Genomic DNA, 24720 nt, shown 5'->3' with positions numbered 1-24720 from the left:
ACCATCACTATTATTTTCACAGACAATCACAAACATCCATGCCCATGGCGAGATTCGAACCTGCAGCTTTTTGGCTGGATAGCAGATACGCTAACCACTTGGCCAACCCGGCCGGAAAATGGGTAACATTTTCAAAATCTTTGGATGGATGGTAATTCTTGTAGATACACTTATATGTTGGTTACACAACTTTAAATTTTTCAGGATATGTAATGTACACTAAAATATTAATTAAAAAACTTTAATCAATACCTTCCAATATTTCGGCAATGTTACATTGCCATCTGGTCAGGGGTTGTTATCAGGTAGACATGGAAGAGATTTTTCGTAGAACTGGAGAGGGAAGTAGAACAAGAGGCCATTGCTGGACTCTGTATAAGGAGGGCGTGAGCAAAGGAGTGAGAAGCAGGTTCTTTGCATGGAGGGTTGTTGGTGAGTTGAATGCATTGCCTGAGTGTGTTGTGGATGTGGACATATTGAATCAGTTTAAGAAGTTGGATGAGCATTGTATGCAATAGTGAGTACCTCCCACGATGAGTCTCTGACTCCATGGAGGTCAGGTGTTGATAATAATAATAATAATCTTCCGAGAACATAAAACTATGTGCATGCAGGTACTAACAACGAGCAAATGAGGCTGAAGAAGGCAACTGAAGTTGGTCCTAGAGTCCTAGCGGCTAAATTGGGTTGTCTTGGCTGTTGGGCTGATGTTCTTAGGATGCAAGCTTCCAAAATTTGGGGCAGTATTATACACCCAAATTTGTTAAGGGTTGGTTTTTTTAGAGCTGAAGCTGATTGCAGAAATAATCTTTCATACTTATATTTGAGGGGGTGTAGTAAAGTGGCTTTCTTCCAATGTATTCTATGGTGGGTATCTAGTGCATGGTCAGCAAGTCCTGAGTGGCTGTATTGGTGAAATCAGATGTAGTTTTTGTGTTTCAAATATCCTGATATTAGCTGTCCTGCCTGTTTGGCCATAGTAGGACAGTTTACAACTGCAAAAGACCTGGTATACTCCAGGTAGGTCTAGGGGAAGTGGCTGGCCTTTGGTGGAGCAGATAAGGGATGCCAATTTCTTATATGGTTTGTAGCAGGTAGTCAGGTCATATTTTTTTAGGATTTTTGTTAGCTTTTCAGACATGCCCCAGATATAAGGAATAGTGATAGATTTAGTATAATCTGTGTTATGAAAGGGTCCCTAACTACTGACCATATCCTTAAAATCTTCTTAGCTATTGGCTAAGAAGGTTTTAAGGATATGGTTAAGTTCAGTAGTTAGGGCATTGTTATCTGAACAGATTAATTTAGCCGTGTTATATAGGTTTTTATAATCCCATATTATTGTGTGTGGGGGGGGGGGAATGATTGCTGGTGAATGTATCTACCGGTATGGATTGGTTTTCTGTAAACAGAGAAAGCCAGGGATCCATCAGGCTGGCATGTAATCGAAGTGTCTAGGAAAGAAGAATTAAAAGCTCTACAAGAAATGAAGAACAACAGCAAAATAATAATCACCAAAGCAGATGGGAAATGCCACTGTGATTTTCAACCAAACTGACTACACATATACGCTTACCTCTTTACTGTTAGATCAGTCTACCTAGCTTCCTATTGAATATGAATCCCACAAGCTCCCAAATCAGAACACTCCAAAGGCTCCTTGAGAAGGTTACTTCTTGACCTGTGGAAGTGACTAGCAGACTAAAACCTTTCAACTTTCAACCCCCCTCCCCAGAATACGTGGACTACCAAAAATCCACGAGCAGAATGTGCCATTATGTCCCATTGTGGATGGCACTGATTCCCCCACATACAAATTAGCCAAAGATTTAGCCAAAGTGCCACACATTATACTAACAACACACCTTCACACATAAAAAACTTAGCCCACTTTAAAGCCAGTATAGAAAACCTCTCACTCCAATACACTGACATAATGGTCAGTTTTGATGTCTCCTTCTTATTCTCAGATGTCCCACTCAAAGACACCTTAGATTCATCTCAGCCAAATTTCCTCCTGATATTTCAGTCCTATTTCAGTTCACCATGAACTCAGGCTATTTCGTTTGGCAAAGAAAATTATACAAACAGACAGCGGGGACAGCCATGGGTTCTCCACTCTCTCCACCCCTGGTCAACTTCTTTATGGAGACCTTTGAAGAAAAAAAGCCTTAAATTCAGACCAACAAAAATCCACTGTTTGGCTATGCTACGTGGATGATGTGTTCGCTGTTTGGTCACATGGCTTAGATACACTCCACAACTTTTTAACACACTTAAACAATCAACACCCCAGAATCCAGTTCACCTTGGAAAAGGAAAACAACAACCTCCCTTTCCTAGACACTCTGATTATATACCAGTCTGATGGATCCCTGGCTTTCTCTATTTACAGAAAAAACCAACCCATACAGGTAGATACATTCACCAGCAATCACCTCCCCCTCACAATAATATGGGATTATAAAAACCTATATAACACAGCTAAATTAATCTGTTCAGATAACAATGCCCTAACTACTGAACTAAACCATATCATTAACACCTTCTTAGCCGATGGCTACAACCACTGAAAAATCCAGAAAATATTAAAACCAGTTAACCACAACCCCCCCCCCCTCTTTCATAGCAGAAATTACACTAAATCTATCACCATTCCTTATATCTGGGGCATGTCTGAAATGCTAACAAAAATCCTAAAAAAATATGACCTGACTACCTATTACAAACCATATAAGAAATTGGGTGGTAGTAAAGAAAGCCACTTTATTACACTGCAGCAAATGTAAGTATGAAAGTGGATGGATCTTATTCAGCTAAGAAATAATGATGGATGTAATATCCACTTAATTTGAATGAAAGATTATTCCTGCGATCAGCCTCAGCTCTAAAAAACTTCCCAAACCTCAACAAATTTGGGTGCATGAGACTGCCTCAAATTTGGGAACCTTGTATCCTAAGAACATCAGCCCAATAGCCAAGAAAATCCAATTTAGCCCCCCTAAGGGGCACCTTTAGGACTCTGGGACCAACTTCAGTTGTCTTCAGTCTCATTTGCTCGTTGTTAGTGCCTGCATGCTCATAGCATAGTTTTATGTTCCCAGAAGATGGCAATGTAACATTGCCGAAATATTGGAAGGTATTGATTAAAGTTTTTTAATTACTATTGTCATTTCTGGAAAAAAATTCTGGACTGATGATAATAAAGAAGTGAAATTTTATATAACATAGAATGAATTAACAGAAAATATTACATCGGAACTAAAAAAATACAATAAATAAGATGAAAAATAGGAAAACACCAGGAGAAGACTAGATAAAGATGGAACTGTACAAAAATGCCAGTGAAAAATTTAACAAAAGACTTCTGGAATTCTTTAACATGGTCTGGATTTCTAGAAAAACTAAACCCTTGCAAAAAAGCAGTGGTTATTCCAATTTATGAAAAAGGAAATAAAAATGACCACAATAACTATAGGGGAATTAGTCTACTAAATGCAGAGTCTACTAAGTGCAAACCATGTTGAAATCTTTATACAAAACATAAACAGGAATACTGAAAGACAAAATAAACAGTATTATAGAGAACAAACTACTTATATATTCTGTATAAACACAAGTAGTATAGTAGTAATTGGTAGAACATTATTTAAAACAAATTAGGATACATTACAAATGAGAACAGCTTAAATTTAATAGGTAAATGATACAGTAAATAATAAGTAAAATTGTAAAGGAAAAAGAAACTATACATAAGTTACATACAATAAATATGGTCAGATGTTCCTCCAGTATCTTGTGCAATCAACTGCCTTTCTGTGAAGGATATAAGGTTCTCTTTTATGCAAGGTAATTGAAGAAGGGGACAAGAAAGAAGGTGTTCCATGGACTGGGTTGTCCCACACTCACAATTATCTGGTCCAGTTAGGTAGCCCCATTTGATAAGGTTTTGTTTGCAGTGTCCTATCATTCGTAGTCTGTTGAGGCTTTTCGAAGTATTTCAACACCATGTTCAGCTGTTGGAACACCAGTATTATTCTCAGGGTATAGTACAAACCATTGTTGAAATCTTGTCTCTGGAGGTTTTTATGTGGTTCACTGGTTGCTATAAAGCTATGTCGGGATCTTAGTCTTTGGGGCACTGTAATCTGGCAAAATAGTGGGTGGCACTCATCATTCATTTGTCTGCTTCTTTCGTCAACCGAGAATGTAGATCTTCAAACTGAAGGGGAAGGGGGGGGTGCAAAACCAGCCAAAGCATATAGGTCTCTTAATGGTGTTAGTGTCAGACATCCTGTAATTAAGTAGCAACTTTTAAAATTTTTCAAATTTTTCAGCATATCTGGCCCATACAGGGCAGGCATATTCAGCAGAAGAACTGCAAAAGACCAAGGAAGATCTCAGTGTGCTAAGGTCTGCATCCCATTTGGAGGAAGTAATCTTTTTTAGTATATTGTTTCTTGTATTAACTTTTTTGCCTTTGTTTTTTCTGTGTGTTTTATATGAAAGAGTATGATCGAGAGGTACTGGATTCCATGAGTGTTCTATATTAGAACCTCCCCAAGAAATCTGTAGCTTAGCTTCTTATTGGCTTCCTTATTTATGGTAGAAAAGGTGGAAAAGTTAAGGTAGAAGAGGCCAGTGTGAGTTTTCAAGGGGGTTTGGTTTTAATTGATTACTGCTATAACATGTGGTTAGACTATTTAAGGCAAGTGATAAAGTAGTTTCAATTGACTTAAAATTACTCTATCACTTGCCTTAAATAGTCTAACCACATGTTATAGCAGTATCAATATCATAATCAAAAAGAAAAGAGAATTTCAAGAAGAAATACATATGGCCTTCATTGATTATGAAAAACCTTTGATAAATTATTATTTTTATTATTACCCCAAGAATTGTTAATCATCTGTTAATAAACAAAAATTATTTAAAATATTAAATGATTGAAATATACCAAACTAATTCAAGAAATATATACAGAAAATAAAATAGCAGTCAAATTTGAACAAATATCAGAATGAAAAGACATATCAGGAGGAGTTCAGTAAGAATGTGCCTTATCATCTTTACTTTTTAATATATATATATATATATATATATATATATATATATATATATAACAATCTGGAAACTGCATAACCCAGTTGGTATAAAAATAAGCCCACAAATAAAGTTAGATACACTATTATTTGCAGATGATTAAATTGTATTAGCTACATCAGAAGATGATCTACAGAGATCAGAAAAATCATTAAAAAAATGTCAGAACAATGCAATATGAGAATATTAAAAAGTAAAGAGAAAAAAGTATTATTATTATCTATACTCCATGCAGGGAGTCAACAGATTCATTGTAGGAGATTCATTCAACTGACAACATATTTATCATATAGAATCTTAAAGTCCTTAACAGTCCTTGCATAAACAACACATTCTCGTAATGCTTTCCATTCAATGACAATTCTCCATGTAAAAAATCTACTCATCACACCCTCCTTCACCACACTTTTACATAACTTCCAGGAATGACCTTTGGTTCTTCCTCTCTCCTCTCACTTTTTACTCTTTTTATAATCCCCTCTGGATTAATCTGATAAAATTCTCTCACTAACTTAAATGTCTCTATATAAATAATAAACTCTGCAATCCACATTTCTTCAACCTCTCCCTCTCTTTCCATAGCCAGCATTCCAAAGTCCTGACATTGTCTTAGTCAGTGCTTCCCAAACATCTGGATGTCAGGGCCCCCTTTGGAAAAACTAAAATATTTCATGCCCCCCCCCTCGAAAAAAAATTGTAACATAGACATATATTATTATAATATTTATTGTATTTATATTCAATACAAAATATACATAGCAAATATTGCAAAAGTCAAATGCAAATATTACATTTTTAGCATCTTTCATGGCACATTATCTCATATTTTTATATAGATAGATATATTGTTATTGTACATTTGCAGTACAAGCACATGGAACATAAAACGATTAGCAATAAAGAAAGAATTAAAAACATAAAAGAAGTTTAATAACAATTTAATGTGATGGATGTGTTTCAATACTGCTACACAAAAAGACAATATCAGGTGAAATATTTGAAACTGAAATTCTTAGATTTCTGATTTGAAATGAAACTTATATGGATAACCATATATTTACTAATATTCATTAAGTGCCAAAATATGCAGGAAGCAAATTTGCGAACCAGCACCAATGTGTGATTTTTTTTCTATTAAAATATAAAAAATAAAAAATAAATAATAAAAATTAAATACATTTCTTTAAAGATAAAAAAAAAAAATCTACTTAGTCTTAAAAGATTTTAAATTTGTTTTCATTATTTCACGGCCCCCTCAACAAAAGTGACTAAGACCAGCGCACAGTTTGGGAAGCGTGGTCTTAGTCACTCGCTTCTGAACCCACTACAAAGTCTCCACATCACAGTGAAAACCAGGTGACAAGATCTGAGCACAATAGTCCAAGTATGTATAATAAATTTAGTTTAATCCTTTATCCAAGTGTAAGCAAACAAAGTTTGCTTGAAGTATCTTCAGGACTGAGGCAACTCGTGGTAAAGTTGGACCAAGCTCTCATCAATCCTTGTCTTAGTATCTCCCATAATGCAAAGCACATCTCCTTGCAGACATGTATAATGCTATGCATTAAGGGAAGGGCCACTACCCAGACCGGTTTCGACCTTTACTGAGGTCTCGTCAGTGGGAGCCAGACTCAGAGGTGGTGATACCAAGGTGGAAGCAATGGAGAAGTCATATTTACCTATACGAGTTGCCAAAAGGTGTCTCACTTTATTATTAAATTGCTCTGGATTTAGAGAAAGATGTTGGAAGTTTTTTTTCCCACTTGGTTAGACTATAATAAATTTAGTTTAATCCTTTATCCAAGTGTAAGCAAACAAAGTTTGCACCTGAAGTATCTTCAGGACTCAGGAGACTTTACCACGAGTTGCCTCAGTCCTGGATACTTCAGGTGCAAACTTTGTTTGCTTACACTTGGATAAAGAATTAAACTAAATTTATTATAGTCTAACCAAGTGGGAAAAAACTTCCAACAAAAGTCCAAGTGTGGTCTGACCAGTGCCTTATACAGTGGTACGACCACTTCCTTATCCTTACATATTAGAGTACTACTTATCATAGCAGCACTACAATGAGCAGCCTTTGCAACACTAGCAAAAAACACTTGGCAACTTTCTCTTAACTATAGTCTACTGTCAATCATCACTCCTAAATCTCTAATCTTGTCCACTTCCTGCAGTATGCCACCATAGCTATAGTACACAGCTTTATATTTCTATAATCCAAAATGCAACACTTTGCACTTATTGATATTAAAACTACAACCCCATTCTTTTGTCCAAATAAAAAGCCTGTTCGAATCTTCCTGAAGGTTATTAACATCAGCAGTGCTACTTATAATTCTTCCCAACTTTGCATAATTTGCATCAGCATATAACTGAAGATTATATCAAGTGGACAGAACAGAACCCTGGGGGCACATCACTGGTTAATAATGGCTTTCAAAGGAGAAAATCTAATAAAAAGTAAAATAGTGACAGATAATAAATTAAGAGAGTAAGTAAATACTTTCAAATACCTGGGATGTGAACTTATCATATGAAGATGAAAAAGATAAAGACATTAAAATATCAAATATTGTTAAAGAGAACAACATAATAAATAATATAAATTAAAGATACCAAGAAATTATATACTTGGTTTAATCCTTTATCCAAGTGTAAGCAAACAAGTTTGCACCTGAAGTATTTTCAGGACTGGGCAACTCGTGGCAAGGGTGGTATGACTTCACATCACTTGCCTTAGTATCCCATAATGCAAAGCACATCTCCTTGTGGACATGTATAATGCTATGCATTATGGGAAGGATCACTACCCAGACCGGTTTCCCTGTTTAAATGTGGGATTAACTCTCCAAAAACTCGTGCGATCGCTCAGATCACCCAACAAGGAGCGACCTGAGTGATCATTTAACTCAGCTTTAAATTAAATCATTTAACTCAGGGAGCCTGTCAGTGGCCCTGCTCACTGACAGGCTCCCCTACCACCAAGTAGAACTGGTCATATTCCAGGAAAAGCATCAGCCAAGGAAGCCCTAATACAGGCCACCCCAATGGATCCAAATTCCTGGATACTCAAAAGCTCTCTAAGGCAAAAACTTAAAGGAGCAAAAACTCTGCTCACCTGGAATTAAGTCACCAACCGGTTTCGGCCTTCATTGAGGTATCATCAGTAGGAGCCAGACCCAGAAATGATACCAAAGTTGAAGTAATGCAGAAGTCATATTCTTATATACGAGTTGCCAAAAAGTGTCACACCTTATTATTATAATACTCTGGATTAGAGATAGGTAGTTGCTGAAAGTTTTTCCACTTGGTTATACCATAAATTTGACAATTATGACAAATATGACAATCATTTTGACAATTATGAGTTAAGTAGACGAGCAATGATAATGAATGATATGATTGCATGAATGTGCAAAAAAGAGGTCTGAAATTTGTTGATGTCCGGAGTGTGTTTGAAGGCAAAAGACAGCTGTACGTGAGAGATGGGTTGCATCTGAACATGGAAGGTCATAAGCGATTGAAGATTACTGTTTTCTGAACAAGTTTAAGTAATTGGGCAGGAAAACTAAAATTGAAAAGGTTGAGTGTAAGAGGGAGAAACTTATTCAGTGATTGTATATTTGTTGATCCTTATTCGCAGAATAAATTGCAGAATAGAGTGGATAAAAATCAGCATGGGACTACTGAAATTAGTGACATATATATCAGTTCTAAAGCTGGTATAAGAACTAGAGAGAATCTGCAATTTTTGTATACTAATGCAAGAAGCATTCGAAATAAGAGGGAAGAATTTTTGGCATTAGTCAGTGCAATCTCACCAAAAGTTGTAGGCATTAGTGAAACTTGGTTGTCAGCAGAAGATGTGGTTACTGGAATTGAATGTGATAGGTACAGTATTTTCAGGACAGATAGAGAAGATAGAACGGGGGGAGTACTGCTGATGATAGCTGATGAGTTACAGCCAAATAAAGTAGTATATCAAGAGGATAGACATGTTGTGAATGATAGTTCATTCAAGATGGTCTGGTGTGAAATAGTGACCAACGAAACCAAATATACAGTTGGTTGCTACTATAGGCCAGGGAGTACAGGGGATGATAGTGAATTCATGCATCAGCAAATTAGTGCAATAAGTGCAGGATTAGTGATTATTATGGGGCTTTTTAATTATGGTAATATCATTTGGAAGGAGAAAATATCATGTGGCAAAAAGGAAATGGAATTCATACACCTTCTAGAGATAATTACTTGAAACAGCACATAACTGAAGGGACTCGTGGTGTGAGTGTTGGACCGGGTCATTCGTTCAGAGGACATATACACAAGTAAGTTGTCCTCGTTACCTCCAATTGGTAAGAGCGATCATGTGGTATTGACTTGGGAGGTTGCAAAATTTGTGGATTTCTCTCTTAACAAAGGGTATATACAGAACTACAAGTTAGGTAATTATAACAAGCTTCAGAGTGAGCTCACAGCAGTCCCATGGCAGAACATATTACAGGGGAAAGATGTTAGCAGTGCATGGGATAAAATCAGTAGGTATCTGAGAAAGGTAATATCAGAATGTATCCCCATGGTCAGGAACACAAACAAGGTAGGCGTTAGATGGATTAGTAGTAGTATTAAGCTTGATCTGCAAAAAAAGAAAATGTTATAGAGAATTTACAAGGAGAAAGGTGATCAGTACACCCATGAGCAGTACAAGGCTCAAGCTAGGAAGGTTACCAGCATAGTAAGAAAAGCTAAATCAGATTATGAGAAGACCTTAGCCAAGGAGATCAAGGATAATCGCAAAAAGTGTTCTTCCGCTATGTGGCAAGTAAAAGAAAGAATGACTTCGGAAGGATAACTTTAGTGGGTGTTGATGGTATTGAGGTGACCAATTCCGATATAATAGTAGAGTTACTGAGTGATCACTTTTCAAAAGTCTATCACCCAAGTGAGGATATCTTTGTACCTGTAGCAATAACTAATGTGAGAATTGAAGTTAATAAATCAGAGGTACTTAGTATATTGCAGAATTTAAATGCAAACACTGCTGTAGGTTTGGATGGAATGTCAGCTCTGGTGTTGCATGAATGTGCAAAGGAATTGTCGACACCTCTTACTTGGTTACTTAACTAAGTTTGAACTCAGGATGGTCCCCAGGGAGTGGGAGGAAGGCAAAGTAATTCCTTTGCATAAGGGTGGCTCTAAAACTGCGGTAGTTAATTACAGACCAATCACCATTTTGGGAGTGGTGGTAAAAGTATTGGAAAAGTTGGTTAAAGACAGAATTCAAGAATGGGTGGATCAGAATATGATACTCTATAGGGGCCAACATTCTTTTGTTAACAGTCGATCCTTCCTTAGCAATTTATCAACTTTTTATAATAGAATGATATCTGAGTTGGACAAAGGAAATGGCTACACAGTGGTACTTCTGGATTTTGCTAAGGCTTTTGACAGGATACCCTGTGGAATACTGTTGCAAAAATTGGAGCAGATGGGGATGGATACTAGACTGGTGATATTGATAGGAGAATGGCTCAGGGAGAGATACCAGAAGGTGGTGTATGGAGGAGCAGAGTCCAGGATGAGGCAGGTGACCAGTGGTGTGCCTCAGTGCTTTGCTTGGGCCATTGTTGTTTAATTTGTACATAAATGATATAGGAAATGGCTTAAAGGGAGATATGCAATTGTTTGCTGATGATGCAAAGTTGGGAAGTGCAATAAAAAATCAAGCTGATGTTGACAGTTTTGCAGGATAATTTAAATAAGCTAGCAAAATGGGCAAAAGGTAATGGATGTCAATTCATGTGGAAAAGTGTAAAGTTATGCATTTTGGGATTAAAAGATTACCAGCTGTGTACTACATTGATGGAACGGTACTCCAAGAGATTGATGAGGCTAGGGACTTGGGGGTGTTGGTGGATAAGGAGATGAAGTTCAGAGGACACATTGCTAAGGTGTCCAAGATTGCACATAGGATTACTTGGTGATTGAAGAACACACTAACATACAGAGATAAAGAGGTTATTATTCCCTTTTATAAGGTGTTGATACTTCCTCATTTGGATTACTGTGCTCAAGTCTGGTCACCTGGATTCCTTGGAGATGAGGAGATTGTGGAGAGGGTTCAGAGGAGAGTGACTAAGTTGGTGAGTGATGTAAAAAATGTTCCCAAGATTGATAGATTGAGAGCTTGTGGATTGCAGAGGTTGGTTGATAGGCGGAGAAGAGGGGATATGATAAAAACATTTAAATGACTAAAAGGTTTTTATAAGATTGATTCAGGGGAAATATTTCAGCTGTCTGATAGTAATGGAAGAACTAGAGGTCATCCATGGAAATTAAGGAAAAGTGTAGTTAATAAGGGTGTGAGAACAAGGTTTTTCGCCTGGAGGGTGGTGAATGAGTGGAATGGATTGCCTGACTCATTTGTGAGTTCTTCGTCTGTAAATGAATTCGAGAAGAGATATGATAGATATTGTTTTGATAGTTTGGGTCTCTTGTGATGAGTCTACTGACTCCATGGAGATACCCATAATAATAATAATAAATTAAAGATACCAAGAAATTATATACTTGGTTTAAACCTTTATCCAAGTGTAAGCAAACAAAGTTTGCACCTGAAGTATTTTCAGGTCTAGGTAGCGACCCTTCCCATAATGCATAGCATTATACATGTCCATAAGGAGATGTGCTTTGGATTATGGGATACTAAGTTAAGTGATGGTAAATCATACCACCTTTGCTATGAGTTGCCCCAGTCCTGAAAATACTTCAGGCACAAACTTTGTTTGTTTACACTTGGATAAAGGATTAAACCAAGTATATAATTTCTTGGTATCTTTAATTTATAGTATAACCAAGTAGAAAAACTTTCAACAACAATAATAAATAACATATTTAAGCCATCCCTGGTACAAAACACACCAGAACAGACTATACAATGTCCTATTTAAATCAACTTCATTATTAGAAAGTGAAACACGACCATAAAAAAGAAGAATGAAAAACTGATTCAAACAGAAGGATATACTAAGTGGAACCAAAAAACAAATGAAGAAATCTTACAATCCCTAAATGTAAAACCAATTAACTACTATATAAGTAAATATAAACAAAAACAGTTAGAACATCTAAATCAAATGGAGAATAGCAGACTGCCAAAAGTACCATACAGATATAAATAAATGGAAAAAGAAGAATTGGAAAACCAAGAAAGCAATGGCATGAGACCGGAACCGGCCACATGGCCTAAAATCCATGATAGGAAGAAGTCTCATTGATAAGGTGATCATCAAAGTCACCTTGATGCCATAGCTGACAAGAGCAATCATTTGATTTTGAATTTGTGACTATGCAGGTCTGAGCTTCGCTGAACAAAGGTAATGCAGGAATTAACAGAGCAGAAAAGCCTAACAAACTAAAGAAACAGATTAGTACACAAATCTGAAACGATCAGTTGAAGGGAAGAATTAGTAATGCACAGAACTTGATTTGGGATCAGTTAAAGATTGCAATATCAGTGATGGAATCTATATAATTGATTTGTTGAGAGCATTAAGATAGTTGCCAATTTAGTATTAACGTTTTCTTCCATTATTTTAGAAAACTAAAGTGTAAGAAATTCAACAGCAATCTGATAATCAAGATTTGTTGTCTGCCCTATTTCAGGCTGAATTTGGACTAATTTCCAAGCTGCAGGATACCAGACATAAAATATGACATAAAACAAGTCTGCTGTTCTTTACTTGTTCTCTGGTAAACAAGTCTGCTGGCATCACAGGCACCTGCAATCTCTCTCTCTCTCTCTCTCTTCAGAAAGCTTTGATTCATTGATAGCCTTGAGCTCACTATCAGTATGGTTGAAGGATCAGCTGCTCACCAATGTGCAAAAAGTTAGCTCTAGTTACCCATATACTCCTGTTGAGAATAAAAGACATTGAGGATTTATTTATTTTATTTCATTTATTATTTTTTTATAAGAAAAAAGTCTTAAGCACCTGCAGATTATTTTGGTATCCAGTTACTAAAGAGATTTTATAGGATCGATGAAAACTGTCAGGACTGATTTTTATAAGATGAAATTTTTCATTGAAGGTATTTCAATGCCTAACAAGAAAAGGAAGAACAAGATCTCAATTCTGGAAGCTGTGTAAAGTGTAGTTAGCAAAGGCATGAGGACTAGACAAACTAAAGAAACAGATTAGTACACAAATCTGAAACGATCAGTTGAAGGGGAGAGAAATTAGTAATGCACAGAACTTGATTTGGGATCAGTTAAAGATTGCAATATCAATGTTTTTTTGTTTTTTTTAGAAAGTGTAGAATGAGTGAAATGAATTAGCAAAAGTGGTCACAAGTGCTCTGACCACAAATAAGTTTAAGGAACAGTATAATAGTTATTGAGTGAATAATGGTTAGTGTGGACTTTCAATGATGCATTTTCTGACTTTGGATATGTCCATAAAATAATCAATTTGTGAAACTACCAATATTAAAGAAATATCTTAAAAAGCCTAAGTATCCATTTTTTATAACATTATAAACAAAAAGTTTGCATTTTTATATTTCTTCCTGTAACATAGAAAGAGAAGCTATATCACAAAAATATCACTTCAGTATGTTTGCTTGGGTAAGTCATCATCATCATGCATATCAAGGATTTAGGCCTAGCATGGCCTGTTCCAGCCTTAGAAGTCATCGTTGAATCGTTTAAGAAGACGTCCTGGTTTTCTTTTTCCTAATGGCTTGTACTTTAAGGCTTGTTTTGGTAATCTTTCTGTTTTCATTCTTTGAACGTGTTCCATCCATTTATGTTTATATTTTTTAATATAAACTTGGGGTAAGTGATTTAAATAAAGTTATAAGGAAATGAAAAAATTTTGAGATACCATGTTAGTGGGAACAGATGATCTAAAACTAGGTCACTTACTTATAAAGACTGCAGGAGAATTTTTTTTACTTATATTAAGTGCTAAGTTGGGAGTTAAAAAGGTAATTATTTTAGCCTAGATTTGATAACAAAGAATCCATGTGCAGTGCATAACTCACTTAAAATCCAATGAACTGAGTTATGCACTGCATAATCATGTGCAATGCATAACCCAGATCACTGCACCTACACACTCTAATTTGTGAGATGAGACTGTTAAAAATTGGAAATGGTGGCAATTATTATTATTATTAATAATAATATTATAATCAGACCTCCATGGACTCAAAGCCTCATCAATTTGATTGGCTGTGTGTTTGAAAGTGGGACCTCCCATTGTTACACTTAGTTTATCACACCATTACTTAAATGCATTCACTGTCTCTGTATACACCATCCTTTTTGGCAATGTATTCCAACCAGCCACAGCTCCATGCAAATACTATCTCCTCCCAACATTCTATGAAAAACCTCTTCCACATTAACATGTTCGCTGCCAACTACGAGTATACTCGTATGACGCTTACCGCCGGCAATGAGATTACTCGTACTGATCTTGAAGAAGTGAAAGTGCTTGGCGTGCGGAGCGTAGCAGCAAAAGTGTGTATACTCGTAGTTGGTATATGAGCCTCACAAGCCAAATACGAATATACTCGTATGACGCTTACTGCCGGCAACGAGATTATTCATACTCACCTTGAAGAAGTGAAATTGCTTGGGGTGCGGTAAAAAACTATGCCAGAGGAGCGTGGCAGCGAACGTGTTAATCTGGTGCTGAGGGGTCACCACTATAGCTCAGTCAGTATAAAACATGAAGAACCTTGACCAGGGATTTTCAACTGGAGGTCAGTTAGCTGGTCTCATAAAGAGATAACAAGATTTTTCTGCTCAGAAACTCAGTTTTCATCCTGCAAAACAGGCAAACTGGACAGAAGGATACACACAATACACATGAAGATAGGATTAACCATGCTATCAAAGCATTAATCAGGTTTCAAACAAGCCAAGTTACTTGAGCCTAACATACAAGGGAATTAGTAATTATTGGAATCCCTTTGTAACAGTAATCATCTGACCTTGAAAAGATAAGACAAAGGGGGATAAATGATAATTAGAAAGCATCAAGGGTTTAATCTAAAGAAATCTAACTTTAATAGTATGTAAAAAAAATTAAACAGTATTAACAGGGAGACATCATTTAATGGAAGAACCACTATTTTTGGGTTCAAGGCTACATTGTGATTGGTAGGTGAATTTAGCACACAAGTAAAATTGGTGATTTTTGTCTGTTTTATTGTGCTTTTCCCTTAGAAAATTAGTGTTTTATAGTATATTAGTGTAGATTTTAGTGTTTTATAACATATTTTTGTTAAGATATTTCAATAAGTATAGTTTAAAATGCTGCCAAAAACGAAGTCAAGAACAAGAAAGCTTGCCACACTAAGGAGATTATTGAAATTATCGAGGAGGATGTTGAAAATGAATTAACTTCCAAAATTGCGAAGTTAAGCGAATTATCAGAGAGGCAATGCAGGAATTACAGAAAGTTAAGGGCGTTTAAATTAACATCAGGAGAAAAAGAAAATAAAGCAGCAAAATAAGAAACAACAAATCAGATTGGTCAGTAAGTAATATTGTTTGTAAAAAGAAGGATTTTATTTAGTCATAAAACATGCTGTTGATCAGGTTATAACTTCAAGTTTTCCCAATGCAAAAATATAACATAAACAATTCAAAGACAGAAAAGAAAAGTAAATGATAATGTAACTGTAGTAGGTACTAATGACTTAAAAAGCAATAAGTTCAGTATGAGAGAGGACATGAATTAAGAAGGAATTAAGAAGAGGGGCTATGATGGCAAACGATGCAATGCATAAGCTGTGTAGAAGGAATGGATGTAAGTTTTGGATGTGTGGAGTGAGTTTGAAGGAATATTGGATTTGTATAAGAGGGACAGCCTACACTTGAATGCAATTTGGTATCAGGAGTCTTGAAAAATTAACTGGTATGAGACCTAACATAGAGAGTCAGGCAAATTAAATTATAATGGGAGGAATGGTGAGAATATGAGTGTAAGAGCAACAATGTTATATAATTGTGCTAATGATGGGAATGTGTATTATGAGAACAGAAAGATTTCGACTTTGAGTTTGTCCGGTTTGGACACATCAAAAGGCACTAGAGAAAAATAGAGATCTGCAAGTTTTCCAACTGTGTCATGCAGACTGCAGGCAAGAGTATACAAAAGAACATGCAGGTAGATTATTATATCCATACACGAATGCTAGGAGTATCAGAAACAAACGGGTACAGTTGGTTGCCTTGGTCAATATGTTGGGACCTCAGGTTGTAGGCATTAGTGAGACCTGGATATCAGAATCAGACATACTAATTGGTATCGAGTGTAAAGGGTACAGTATTTTTAGAAAGGACAGACAGGATAGGAGAGGAGGAGGCATGCTGCTCATGATATCAGATGACTTGAATCCAGTTAGAGTTGAGTCCTATGATGTAGTACTAATAACAATATTTCATGTGGCTGTGAGTTTGAAGCTATCTGGTGTGTGAGGTGGAATCTAACAAGATCAATTACATAGTGGGATGTTGTTACAGACCTGGTGGATCGGTTGCTAGTGATAAAGAAATGCATCAACAATTAAATACGATAGTGTAAAAAGAGTAATCACAATGGGTGACTAATTATCTGAACTTTAATTATCTCAAGCAGCATGTGACAGAAAGAACTCAAGGTCAAAGAGTGTTAGATTTGATTATAGTGTCAGAGGGAGTTTTAGTTAAAGATAAAACTATTCTGCCTCAAGTAGTATGTGCTGAACTGCAAAGCAGGAAAGTATGACCAACTAATGAATACACCGAATTCAGTGGAATGGGATCGATTTCTGGATGAGAAGAATATCAACAGTGCATGGGAAGCATTTAAAAAATACTTAAATGATGCAATATCAGAATGTGTCTTGAGAATTTGTAGAATAAATAGGGTAGGAGTCAAATGGATGTGTAATCTTATTAAACAAGAAATTCATAAAAAGAGGATGCTGTGGAAGGAATACCACGTGCATAAGAATGATGTCCAATATGAAAATTATAAGCTAGAAGAGTCACAACTGTTGTACGGAAAGCTAAGTCTGAGTATGAAAAGAAACTGGTTCTGCAAGCTAAAGATAACCCAAAGAATGAATATGAAAAAATAACTTCTAAATGCAGATTGTGTGAGGGTGACATATACAGAAGAGGCTGTTCGATTAATGAGTGTCCATTTTGTTGAAAGCTATCAACCTGGTATATGCAACACTGAGCCCACTGCTACCTCATCACTGGTTGAAGAAACTCTAGTGTATGAGGACAAATGGGATATCAACAAGGATGCTAAAAGAGTGTTCAACTGAACTGGCAATTCCTTTTATCAGGCTATGCAATATGAGTCTCAGCACAGGGTAGATTCCACAGGAATGGAAGGAATATATGGCAATTCCATTCCACAAGTGTGGTGCAAAGACTGATGTTTCCGACTATTGACCATTTAGTATCTCAGGAGTGGTGGTGAAGATTTTGGAAAAACTGGTTAGGGCTTGCATTCAGAAATCAGTTGACAGTGATTCCTACTTTGCAATGAACAGCATGGGTTTGCTAAGGTAAGGTCATGTTTTAGCAACTTGATTACATTCTATAATAATGTTACCATTGAAATAGACGGATATATCATGATACTTTTGGATTTTGCTAAGGCTTTTGACAGAATATGCCATGGTACACTGTTGCATAAATTGGAGAATATGGGTTTGGATTATAAAATATTAGCACAGATAAGATGATGGCTGACTGACAAATATCAAAAAGTGGTATACGGGAGATGCGAGTCTACAAAATTGAAGGTAACCAGTTGTGTACCATAAGGATTAGTGCTTGATTCACTGTTATTCGATCTGTACATTAATGATGTTGGGAAGGTTTTGACATATGATATACAACAATTTGCCAATGATGAGATAGGTAGGGTAATTAAGAATGCTGCTGATATGCAGAATGATTTGAATCGGCTGGCATGGGAAAATGGGTGTCAGTTCAAAGTCAGTAAAGTCATGCACTTTGGAGTGATTAGATATCTAATGGCATATTATATTGGTGGGATTATTTCCTCGTCTAAAAGAAACTTATCAGGCTAGAGATCTTCGAGTGTTTGTAAATAGGATGGCTGACAGACAGATATCAAAAAGTGACATATGGGGGATGCGAGTCTGCAAAATTTAAGGTAACCAGTGGTATACAACAAGGACCAGTCCATGGTCCACTGTTATTCAATCTGTACATTAATGACATTGGGAAGGATTTGACGGGAAACATACAGCTATTTGCTGATGATGCAAAGATAGGTAGGGCAATCAGAAATGCAGTTGATTTGCAGTACTTGCAGAATGATTTGAATAGGCTGGAATTGTGGACATGGGAAAATGGATGTCAGTTGAATGTCAGTAAATGTGATTAGATATCCAATGTAGTACTATATTGTGGGATTATGCTAGAAGAAATTGGTCAGACTAGGGATCTTGGAGTGTTAGTAAATAGGAGGTTGAAGTTCGGGGGCGATGTAGCAAAGATTACAAATACAACTCAAATGATAATTGCAATGCTAAAACAAACTTTAACATGTAAAGATAAGGATGTCATTTTGCCTCTTTACAAGGCCTTGATAAGACCTCACTTGGACTATTGTGCATGAATCTAGTCTCCTGGTTTTCATTCTGATTCTGATACAGTGGAGAGAGTGTAAAGGAAAATGTTAAAAACGATATCAGGATTGTGGAATACTGATATGAAGACAGATTGAGAATTTGTAGACTGCATATAGACTAGCAAAGAAGAGAAAGAGGAGTGATATGATTGAGACTTAAAAACTTCTGAAAGAGTCATACAGGATTTCAATTGATAGAATTTTTGCTTTTATGGAGGGTAGTGGAAAGGACAAGAGGGCATCCTTGGAAGCTGAGAATGAGTGCAGCTAAGAAGGGGTGAGGGCTAGATTTTTCTCTCATAGAGTGATGTGTGATTGGAATGGGCTGCTATTAGATGTTGTGTGTGCAAGCTGTGTGAATGAATTCAAGAATAAGTGGCCGGTACATGTAGTATGTGGTCTCTCTCGATGAGTCCCTGAACCTCTGGAGGTGTCTCTTAATAATAATAATAAACAAATTAAGTATAACCAGTTCACCTAGAACACTTTTGAATGATCCAAATGCAGCTGTAGAAGAATTTAATAAACATTTTGCCTTCAATACATATGTAAATATTGATCACTTAGAAGAGAAAATACAGCTTGAAGGACAAGATTTATCTAATGACATAATATAGAAAGAAAAATGCACTTCAAATATAGTAATGAGATATCTGAATAACTTTAGATTTTAAAATTAAAATTAACTTAGATTTTTAAAACCAAAAAGACTATTTGAGTTGTACTAAATCCTAATAGTAGCAGGTTTTTTGAATAAATTTTCCATCTTAATAAAGGATGAAACTGGTCTTAATAGTGACTGTCACTATAACGTAAGCATATGTACAATATGAAATACAGAGCAACCTGCTCGACTACTCTTTGTACAAATAGCCAAGCTGTGAAGATACTTCACATGCAAACATTTGATAGCATATGCTTAGTTAAAATAACATGCAAACAAGAATATAATTTCTTCAAATTATATTCCTGATTTTTTTTATATTTATCCTACACAAGATGTACAAGAACCTATCACACAGCAGTGATGTGTGTAAGGAGCAGATAAGTACTGAGAAAGAAGAAATTTATTGACATTTTTCTTAAAGAGCTGGAAACTGAAGTTGCTGGGAAACATTTTATGAGGGAGGCTGTTCCAGAGAACAAGGGTAGGTGAATAAATAAGGAAGTAGAGAAGCAGGTTCAACGTTTTGCAGTTATACTGTATGTAAAGGAATGTTGGACAGCTGCTGCGTTGCTTTAACAGTCTCAACAGAAGGTGAAAGAATGACATTTGCCAGTTCAGTCTGTGAGATATATAGGTTGAACTGAGCCTGTTACGGAAGGGTTAGCTATGGGCTGAACTGCTCTCCTCTGGACAACATCAAGAATTGTTAAGGAGGTTTTAGGTGAACCACTGCAAATGTATGAACAGTATTCTAAGTATGGCTGATTTGGGGATTTATATAAGGTGTCCCAAAATTCACACAAGATTTAAATTTAGCGCCATTTGTGCGATAAAGTGTTGCCAATGAGAAAAAAAGACAGCGTGACAGCTGACAGTTCAGGGTTATTAAAAATGGAGCGCTACACGAAAGAACAACGCATTTTCATTGTTGAGCAATATTTTAAAAATAATGAAGGTTTGGCAGCTACAGTTCGCAATTTTTGTACAAAATATGGTGGGAATAGTGATTTAACTTCATCAACTGTGAAAATATTAATTAAAAAATTCACAGAAACTGGATCAATTAGTGATCTTATACACTCTGGCCGTCCTTCAACAAGTCGTTCAACAGAAAACATCGAAGCAGTTCGTGAGAGTATTGCTGAGAGTCGAGGAACATCAATTCGGCACCGTGGTCTTGAATTGGGCATTTCGAGAAGCTCGTAAGCGTATTCTCACGAAAGATTTGCATCTTTATGCTTACAAAGTTCAATTGACTCAAGAACTGAAGCCTACTGACCACACACAGCGAAGAGAGTTCGTTGAATGGATTATGGAACAACAACAACAAGTGGATGCTTATTTTTCGAACAAAATCATCTTCAGCGATGAGGCTCATTTTCATCTTGATGGCTTCGTTAATCGACAAAATTGTCGCATTTGGGGTTCAGAAAATCCACGAGTGATTGTTGAGAAACAAATGCATCCACAACGTGTCACTGTTTGGTGCGGATTTTGGGCTGGAGGCATCATCGGTCCATTCTTCTTTGAAAATGCAGCTGGTAAGGCAATAACAGTTAATGGTGCTCACTATCGCGACATGATAATTCAGTTTTTTGTGCCAAAATTGCAAGATATGGATGTGGAAGACGTGGTTTCAACAAGACAGTGCCACATGCCATACAGCCCGAGAAACAATTCAATTACTGCATGAGTCATTTCCTGGTCATGTAATTTCCCGTTTTGGTGATCAGAATTGGCTGCCCAGATCATGTGACTTAACGCCGCTGGACTTTTTTCTTTGGGGTTTTTTGAAGTCTAAGGTTTATGCCAACAAGCCCACAACCACCCACACCTTGAAGGAGGAAATTGAATGCTGTATCAACGAAATTCAACTACATTTATGCAAAACGGTCATGGAAAATTTCGACAAAAGAGTGCGTATGTGCCAGCAAAGCCGTGGAGGCCATTTACCCGATATGCTATTCCATGCATAACCCTATACTGTATACTTTATGAATCAATAAGAAATTACAATTTTTAATTAAAAACCTGTGTTTTCTATCAAAATTACTTCCTGCGTGAATTTTGGGACACCCTGTATAAGGTTAGTAGTTGGGTGGGTGTAACATAGCTTCTTGAGTGGAAAAGAATGCCTAGTTTTTTAGAGGTTGAGAACGCTACTGATGTGTTTATGCCAAAAGAGGCTGTTGGTAAATATCAGTCCAAGGAGAAATAGTTCATCCTGTCTGGTGATGTGTTTATTACTGAAGATAAGAGAAAGTGAGCTGAGATTCCTTTTGTGAGAGAAAAGGCAGGACTGTGTTTTGGTGGCATTGAAGGTGAAGAGGCCATCCATGCTCCACTGAAGGATGGTATGAAGATTGGTGTTTAAGGTACTGGTTGCAAATGATGTTGGTGTAACCGTTCTTTAAGAGATATTTGTGCTGTAAGCTTTCTTCAATTCACACAATAACACAAGGAAAGAAGTGAATAATATTGAATATCAAATGAAATGAAGAGATCTTGAAGTAAGGAATGTCTGGGAACTTGGTTTGTCAAAGGAATAGGATGAATGGAGAGTGCTATCATCAGCAAAGCCAGGGATAGGATTTGTAGTGATTAAGAATAGGTCATTTATGTATAAGAGAAAGAAAATACATGATAGAATAGAGACCTGAGGCACTTCTGCATTGGTGGAAAAGCTCAAAGAGAGGATGTCATCTTCCATGACATGCAGTTAACAACCAGAGAGAAAGCTGGCTATCCAGTCACAGAGGATGGCAGGTAGAAAGAAGAAAGGCAATTTGCAAAACAAGCTTGATGCCAAGACTTGCATCTTGACATTTCCAAGAGCACCAGTATCTGAACCTTTTTCATAGCACGTGTCCAGTTGTGGGTAATGTAGGATAAGAGATCAGTCTTGAATCGTGATTGGCCATATTAGTGGTTGCTGATTAACTGGTGCACTTCTAGGTAGTGAAGAAGTAATTGACTATTTATAACTTTCTCCATTATTTTAAAGAGGACTGAGGTGATGGCAACTGGTTGATAGTCGAATGTCAGTTCATTTTTGTCTCCCTTTTTTTTGGAATGGGTTGGATATTATTATGTTTGCTTCCATGGAATGGAATACATATTTATGAATTTAGGAACATGGAATGGGATAAGAACCAGCTGAGTATAGAAAATTGAAGAGACAAATAGAGGGCAGGTGTTCTCCCTATTGTATTCAAATGTTTTGCTCTGGAGCACAACGTTTGAGTACAACAGAAGAAATACAGTTGAGACTAGACAGCTTTGTAGTGTTCAGGTTGTCTAATATTCTTCTTATGTCTTATTGCAGAAAGACCACAGAAGGCATACAGTACTCAGTTGCTGGCATGGAAGGAGTTGATTTGCCTTTGTCATCTATGCAGAAGTTAAAGGAAAGGAGTGATGCCAAGAGGTCAGCTTTATCTTTGGGTGTTGTAACAGTAGTGCTATCTCAATGAGAGAGAGAAAAAGATAGAGAGAGAGAGGTTGAAGTGCAGGTAAGCTGCATCCATTGGCTTTTGTGAGGGATGGCTCCATTTGGACTATTGGTCTTTATGAAGTTGGATTTGCTGATAGTTATTTTACATTTAATGCATGTTTCAGCATAGGCTGAGTATTAAGCTGGAGTTCTTGATGAAAATCACCTACAGTAAACTGAGGTTTTTTTCCTTGAACTACTTTCATACATCTATTGAACCAGGGATTGGAAAGGGGGATGGGAGTTTTGAGTGAGATGAAAGACCTCATGCCAGCGTGGATGATTTCTATGACTGTCAGAAGAGCAGAAGCAATAGTCATGCCATGGAAAGGAAGAGTAGTTAGTTCCAGAGGTCATCTCAAGACAAAACTGAGTGTAGTTGCAAGAGGGTCATTCTGTGAGACTGGAACTTGAACAAGTTTGTGGTTCAAGTTGCTGAGAGGAGAGATAACTCTACTGTACATCTAGAAGAACTAGTTTAAAAAAAAGATCAAGGGTAATGCAAAAGTGGAGGGGATTATTAAGAATTCATGTAGGTAGGTATCCAATTTGCATTGGAAAAAGCTTATAGCAAAAACTTACGCATCGCATCCAGCTTGATTGTAGTTCTGAAGAAGTGGAGCCAGTTGGAGTTGAGAACATTCAGGTCATCCAGGAAGATGACTTCACTGTTTCAATAACTGGATTGAAGATGGTCGAGCTTCATGGAGAGGAAGGTGAACAGGTCTTTGTGATTTTCAGAGGAGTTTAGGAGACAAGTAAATGCAGCAGATGAATGTTACTAAGTGGGATAAGGAAACCATCAGCATGAGGAGGTCAAAAGCAGGAAATTCTAAATCTAGCATTCTCTAGCAGTGCAATGAAATAAACTATAAAAAGTATAATTGGGGCATTGAAGGCAAATTATGGTTGATATAGCTGCAATTTGGATTTCTGTTAAGAAAAGGCAGTTTGGAGGTTGTTAGAATTTATGCCATGATTGTTTGTAAAGCAAATATGTTTTTTTTTTTTTTTTTTTTTTTTTTTTTTTTTTTTTTTGTAGGGGAGGGATCATGGTATGTTGAACATATTGTGTTTGGTTTGACAAATTGGTTGTCAAGAGAGATTTAATTTTATCATGGTGTTTCCAACATTGTTTGTCTGTTTCAATTTTGGGTTATTGTCAGATGAAAGGAAAGAATGAGCACATAATGTGGGAGGATGGGAGGAGATAGACTCGTGAACATGACAGCCATACAGGTGCCTCCCACATACCACTACTCAGACTTCCTCACCAGGTACTACCTGGCAGAGTATGTGGCAGCAGGATCATGTGCCAGTTGACCCATATACTATCTGGCTACTGACATGAATGGCTACAATGAATGTTACCTTATTTACAAGTTTTAACCAATGTAACCTCAAAATGAGGAGAGTCTGCATCTCTCTCTGGTGAGGTAGTCTGAGTAGTGGTATGTGGGAGGCACCTGTATGGCTGTCGTGTTCACGAGTCTATCTCCTCCCATCCTCCCACATTATGTGCTCATTCTTTCCTTTCATCTGACAATAACCCAAAATTGAAACAGACGAACAATGTTGGAAACACCATGATAAAATTAAATCTCTCTTGACAACCAATTCGTCAAACCAAACGTCAAACCAGAAGACCTTCATCGCCTGGTGAAATACCGCCACCTTGTGGCGGTATTTCACCAGGCGATGAAGGTCTTCTACTACTTAGTGGTCTAGTTGGCAAGTCCTCCAACTAGGAAGATATCCTTTTGCACCAAAAATGCTCA

At 36.8% G+C, this 24720-nt stretch overlaps 1 protein-coding gene across 2 annotated transcripts in view; it reads right to left on the bottom strand.

Annotated features, from left to right (window-relative positions):
• The window catches only part of LOC150095072 (intraflagellar transport protein 81 homolog), a 397333-nt gene that overhangs the window by 305271 nt on the left and 67342 nt on the right, over window positions 1-24720 (bottom strand). The window lies entirely within an intron of this gene.

The sequence above is a fragment of the Typopeltis vanoorti genome, chromosome 21, assembly GCF_054136105.1.
Source record: "Typopeltis vanoorti isolate ZY-2024b chromosome 21, IOZ_Tvanoo_1.0, whole genome shotgun sequence".
NCBI lineage: Eukaryota > Metazoa > Arthropoda > Arachnida > Uropygi > Thelyphonidae > Typopeltis > Typopeltis vanoorti.
This window is presented reverse-complemented; position numbering and strand designations above follow the sequence as displayed.